Source organism: Chinchilla lanigera, unplaced genomic scaffold, assembly GCF_000276665.1.
Source record: "Chinchilla lanigera isolate Chin_1 unplaced genomic scaffold, ChiLan1.0 scaffold00140, whole genome shotgun sequence".
In the NCBI taxonomy this organism is placed as follows: Eukaryota; Metazoa; Chordata; class Mammalia; order Rodentia; family Chinchillidae; genus Chinchilla; species Chinchilla lanigera.
In genome coordinates this window covers 1,303,820-1,310,067 of record NW_004955541.1, presented here as the reverse complement: position 1 = coordinate 1,310,067, position 6,248 = coordinate 1,303,820, and the positions used below count along the sequence as shown (strand labels likewise).

Here is a 6,248-nt window from a genome sequence, read left to right as displayed (position 1 = left end):
TATTCAGCCAGCAAAAGGCATGAGGCACTGAAAACACTGCCATCTGCTAGGCCTGGTCACGTGAGGCTGCAGAGAGAGATGGACACACCAGACCTGTGCGCATGTCCACCAGGCAAGTCCCTGAGCCCGTCCTCTTCTAGGTATCTTCCCAAATTTTAAGTTAAAGACATTGTACCACAGTGAAGCAGCCCAGATGCCCATCAGCAGATGAACGGGTAAAGACAGTGTATTCACACACAGTGAGCACTACTCTGCCGTAAAGAAGGATAAACTTGAGTTATTTGTAGGAAAACGGGTGCACCTTGAGACCATAAGTTTAAGTGAAATTGATCAGACACGAGCCTCAATATCGCATTGTTGCTCTTATATGAGAAACCCAAAGCATAAACAGCAAATAAGAGCCCGACGGCAGGAAGTCAAGAGACAGAGCGCTTGTGAATGCAGAGGGGACCAAGAGGCGGGGAGGGCAGGGGAGAGGGGTGGACAAAGAACGATGCAGGAGGCACAGTGCACGGCTCCCACGGCTCCCACGGCTCCCACGAAGGGTGCAGAAATTCTACCGCAAGCCCATGAAAATCAAAATTTGAAACACGGGGCAGGGGGCGCAAACCCAGAGGCAGGAGCGGCCGCCGAAGGGCTGCGGTGGAGTTGGTGTTGGCACTTCAGGAGCAGAACGCCCAGTTGGAGGCCTAAGCAAGGTTACAGAGGCGAATTTTAGGTTGCTTACGTTTTACCCCCAAAACATTTTACAGCTGCATTTTACAGCTGCAGTGACCTGTGCTCCTCTCCTCTAGACACCCGAGGGGACCTCGGTGACCACGGCCACTCCGCCCAGAGCTGGACTGCCCCGGGCACTGACCCAGCCTCGGGCAGGGGTCGGGGGCTGCTGGCATCCACTGCTCTTCTGGGAAGTGCGTCTCTCTCCTAACTTCCCTAACTTCTGTTTCCAAGGAGGAATTGTAGGGTAGGAAAACATGGAGGGGAAAGTGGAGAACACCCCCCCAGCTCCCCTTCTGAGTTACAGTGGAGCCCCGAGTTGATACATTGTCATCTGTCCAAGCCCGGGGTCCCTCCCGCTTCTTGTCCACAGAGGGGAGAATGTATCAGGACAGGTATCCACCCCAACGCAAACTCCCGGTGGACACAAGTTTGCTACTGCCAAGGTTGTAGTTCTGTAAACAAATGCTGTTTACACGGACCCCCGGCCCAGATGTCCTGGCTCCAGATGCAAACAGTGCCGCTCCCTCCCGGCCCCTCACCCCTTCCTGCCCCACCCTGCCCACCGCCCCTCTTGCAGCTGGGTCCCATTGCCTATCCAGGCTGGCTCCTTGCACTGAGGGGTACTTTCCTCCAGGTCTTCCTGTGATTCGGGAGCTGAGCTCTTTTCAGACCTGACTTTCCAACGTCCTTCGGGCCGTTTCTTTTCCCTCCGTTCACCTACCCCAGCTGGCCTCCACTCATGGAATCATGATGAAGCTGCTAGAGGCTTCTCCCCGCATAGCTTCTCCATCTAAGCTTGTAAATCAGTTGTGTAAATACCGGGGAGTGTGACTGCTGATCACAGGAAGAGTGCGTTTGGCTCTGTGAGGAACTGCCCTGAAGGAGAAGGCCTGTTATCCACACCCTCTCCAGCTCTATGTGTGGCCAGTGTTTGGGATTCTAGCTATTCGATAGGTATGCTGGGGTATCTCGTTGTATTGTTTTGTGTCTTTTTGAGACAGGGTTTTATTATGCAGTTCAGGCTGGCCTTGAACTCAAGGTGATCTTCCTGCCTCAGCCTCCTGAGTACTGAGATTATAGGTGTGTGCCGCCATGCCTAGCTTCGCTGTCATAAACTCTGTGTGTGTGTGTGTGTGTGTGTGTGTACAGTGTGGAGGTTGAGGCTCAGAGGCCTTCCACTACTGAGCTACATCTCAACCCTTTTTATTTCTTTATTTTGAAACAGGGTCTCGCTAAAGCACTAAGTTGTCCAGGCTGGGCTCAAACTTGCAATCCTCCTGCCTCAGCTTCCCAGGTACCTGGGATCACACATGTGCACCACCGTACCCGCATATAAACTCTTCATGGAGGAAGCCACCCAGATGGGAAGGTGCACGGATGCAAGGGGACAGCGCTGTCATGGTCACCCCTGGACACAGCCCTGCAGCGGCCCCAGACCGGGGCATCAGCAGCTCTTGGGTGCACTCACGGCTCAGGTGCAGCCATGCGCGAGGCCTCGGCTCTGCCCTGGTACAGCTGCCGCGTGAGGAGGGCATCTCCGTGTGACCACAACAGTTTTAAAAATGCGGCTCTTTGTGGGATCGCCACTCCTGCAGACTCCGGACTCGGAGGCGGAGGTGACTTACATGGAAGTGACAGAGGTGTGGGGGGAAACTTGAGGAGGCGGAGTCATCTTTCAAAGGGAAGGTGATCTAATACCCCAGTACCCGGAGCCGGGCACTCCCTGGAGCCTGGCTGGGACTTCCTGGTTCTGTTTAGACGGTCCACCACATGCCCAGCGGGCAGCGGGATGGCTCCCTTGGGCTCTGTCCTGCCCTGAACTTTGGGCACAGCTGGTACTCAGGAGGGGAGGGGTGACCACCGGCCAAGGGGTGTGTACACCCTGGGTCAGGGTCGGGGTCAGGGCGCCTCGCTGAGCCCCGACAACCACTTGGGGAGCAGCCCAGTCAGGTGCCCACTGCAGTTTGAAACCAGAAGGTGACGGGCAGCATGGGCAGCGGGACGTCTGTGCCCCCTACCTGGGGCTCCAGGCAGCATCGCAGGCCTGGCTTGCGGCCCATCCGCACACAGCAGGGTCCTCGGTGAGCCCTCCCCGGCCTTCCCACCGGCTCATCCTCGCCAGCCAGCAGTGTCCCCTTGGCCAGCACGCCCTGCAGCCGCAGCCAGGACTCGACCTCCCTCCCGATGCTTTTCCGGCTCTTCCACTACTCAGCACCCCAGCACTGTGGGCTCCACACTGTCAGGAGGGTTCCAGAAACCGCTGAAGCCCTAAGTAACTGGTGCTGAAAGGAGGCAGTTTTTTCTCCTCTTTCACAGCAGGGTCTGGGGGAGGCTGGCCCTGCCGTGGCACGGCGTCTACAAACTCCCGGTGCTAGCTATGGCTTGCCCTGAAGTGCCTCTGTTCTAGACACACACTTCAGTGTCCCCTACCTTCCGGCGGGGAGAGGAAAGGCCCACTGCAAGGGGGGGCAGGGCCAGCGGGGTGAGATCTTGCTTTGTTTGCTTGTTGATTTCTGCTTGACCTCACTGCTGCAGGGTAACGGCCTGGCATCTGCTAGCTGCAAGGGAGGCTGGGAAATGGGGCCACACCCCCCTCCACAGCAAGGCCCTGTGGCTGTGCTGGCCTGTGCATCCCCAGGGCTCATGCAGAGCCAGGATTGGCGGTGATGCCGCACTGAGTGGAAAGGTGACAGCCAGGCAGGGGCGGCAGTGGGACCTGTGTCTGCAAGTGGCGCTAAGGGCCCAGGGCTGGGGGATGAGGAGGCCCGTGGTGGGGGCTACATCAGCAGCGCAGAGCCTGACCTCTGGCTCCCGCAGTCGCAGGTGAGGCCGCCTGCTGCCTACACAACCTCTGTCCAGCCAGGCTGCACCCAGCTATCAGCAGGGTCATCTTCTATGGCCCAGTTAGCAGTGGAGCCCCAGACTGCACGCAGACAGGAGCTGACTGCAGTGGATAAGGTTGAGAAGAAAAGCAAGAAAGGGGCAGGCCACGGGGGGCAGTCACCTCAAACCTGCCAGCCGGGACGAGAGCAGGGCTGTGGAGCCACCCACGCATGTCCCCACGTGGTGTCGCAGCTGGGGCTCCTTAGATCCTACTCGGGGCCTCCACACGCGAAGGCCTGCCATTCCTTTCCTCCTGGCGGCCCCCTGCTCTCCGCCCTCTGTCCCCTGAGGCCTCACTGTGTGTGTATCCAACCTCCTTGGACAGAAATGACAATGAGGCCCAGAGGAGGCCATGCGCTGCCCCAGGTCCCAAGAGTTCGGGACCTCCTCACTCGCAGGTCACTGGCTTCCGGGTTCCGTCCCTCTGCAGGGTCCACTGTGAGAGTCGCCCGCCCCTGGCCCTCGTTCCCGGGACAGGAACGTGGGTTCCGATGTCAGGAGTGTACCCCGTTCCTACTGGGGGGCTCCGGGTGCCATTCCAGCAGTCGCTTCACCCTACTGACAGCATTGCTAGAAGGAAACTCCCTCTCCTTCCTGGGATGGGAAGCTGAGGTTCCAGCAGGTGGATGAGTGATGTCCTGGGGGAGATGCCTTCCTACCCACAGGCACCTCCTGCCCTCCGCCCTCCGAGCAGGCTGTCCCCACCCCAGTGCGACTGGGGCACTGGGTCCCAGGGGAACTGTCTTTGCCGGGGTTCTGCACCCAAGGTCTCTTCCCCGCGGCTACACAAACGGCTGGGACTCAGAACCAAGGGACCCCAAGGCATCGAGACACGGCAGCGTGTTTGAAATGCGAGTGGACCACAAGCCATCCACCTTCCTGACAGAGCACCCCCACACGATCATTAAAATACTCGAACCCCCACATCCGACTCAGCCTCCGCCGTTAGGAGTGGGTCTGCCCCGGGCCGCCCTCGCTCCACGCTCTCAGATACGGCCTCTCGCTAATTATCCCTCCGGTTGCCTGGCCTGGTAACTGTTGCACTTGGACATAGACGGCACACTTTCCCCACATCTGCTCCAGATTTGCATGTCGGAAATTAGAGAACTTAGCTACGTGGTATTATACGACACTTCGGGCCGGGCCCGGAGGACGGGCTGATCGGGTACTCTGCCCGAATGAGACGACTTTCAAGCTCTTTCCAGGAAATTGACTGGAACACGCAACCCGCCATCCAGGATCGAATATTATACTCATACAGCCGCTCTGCAGAGTTCCTGGGCACCCAGCATCTGGGAGCGAAATTTATAAATGGAGAAACTAAATACCTGGGTGGACTGGGGCTCATCAGAGCTAAGAAATTAGAGTATTACCGTGTACACTCCAAGCCGGGCCACTTAGAAAGGTAGGGCTATTAAAATATGATTAGCCGCGCTGTATTTTGTCTCAGAAATGTCATAGACCATTAAAGTTAAAAAGACTTCGAGGCAAGCCCCTGGCCCAGGCTCTGCCCTGCTCTGAGAAGGTTCTCTGCAAGCATCGGCCTCCCCGGGAGGGGTCTGGGCTACCCCGCGCCGCTCTGCACAGGCCCGCAGAGGTGAGGAGGGCTTGCCGTGAAATCTAACACAGTGCCGAGAAAACCTGGGTGATTGCCGTGTGTAACAGGAGAAAGAAAATCAAGCAGCAGAATTACTGCCCGCCGCTGCTGGCCAGCCTGGTTTTATAAATAAAGTTTTATTGCTCCCAGGGCCAGCCAGGCAGTACAAGGTAAGGTTCATATCCTGTCCTTAAAGTTTTGCTGCTGTCAATTTTTAAAAATTTTGACTTGTTAATAAAAGGCTGATTAGGATACTGCCTTGATTGCTGAGATTTTCAGTATCCGTGTAAGTTTTGTGCTCAAAGCAAATCTCTCCCTCAGGTCACCCCAGTACCAGAAGGCATTCTGGGTGACCTGTACCCTCATCCCTGGCCGAGGTCTCTTGTCTCAAGCTCCACTGGCTGTTACCCAGAGACACCCCGTGCTTAGAGGATCTTGTGTCCCCAGAACCGACCCCTTGGCCTGCCCTCCCAGCTGTCCTTTTAGGAAAGCAGGCTTCCTTCATGGACGGAGGTGGCGTGGTGGCTCCGGATCCTGCGCCATCCGCGTCCCTGCCATGTAGCACAGGGTCTCTGCTCCCAAGGCAAACGCAGCCCCCAGGCCTCCTGTCCCCACAGAATCCGTGCCTCAAGCTGGCCCTGGGATGTTGATCGCTGGCGGCTGAGGACATCTTAGAGTGACGGCCCTCGCAGGAGGTGCTGTGTGCCCGCCAAGCTACCCACGCTGCCTCCATCAGCCGCTGGCGAGGGACATAAACATCTCCGCCCACAGCCCCAGCCCCACTGTGTGCAGCGGTGGCCCTGGGGCCCAGGGAGCCCAAAGAGACCCGGGAATGACCCAGACTGGCCCTGCGGGGTCGGGGAGGGTGTCTGCGACCCTGTGGGCTGTGACCAAGGCCTGAACCTCACTCTGTGTCTGCCCTTGGGGCTCAGGTGCCTCCTTTGTGCCTGTGTAGGGAATGCAACCAGCCCTGCCTATGAGCAGCCTTGGACTTGAACGTCTCCAGCCTGAGTTAAACTAGGGAAAGCGGCTGGGCCCCGGGGCTGCT

The 6,248-nt window shown here is 57.9% G+C and overlaps 1 long non-coding RNA gene across 1 annotated transcript; it reads left to right on the top strand.

The window, feature by feature from the left end:
* Nucleotides 1–798: 798 nt before the first annotated feature.
* LOC106147307 lies at nucleotides 799–5,472 on the top strand. The gene is made up of 2 exons (XR_001232144.1): nucleotides 799–911; nucleotides 1,946–5,472. It is a non-coding gene; the product is annotated as an uncharacterized LOC106147307 (long non-coding RNA).
* The last annotated feature ends 776 nt before the right edge of the window (nucleotides 5,473–6,248 follow it).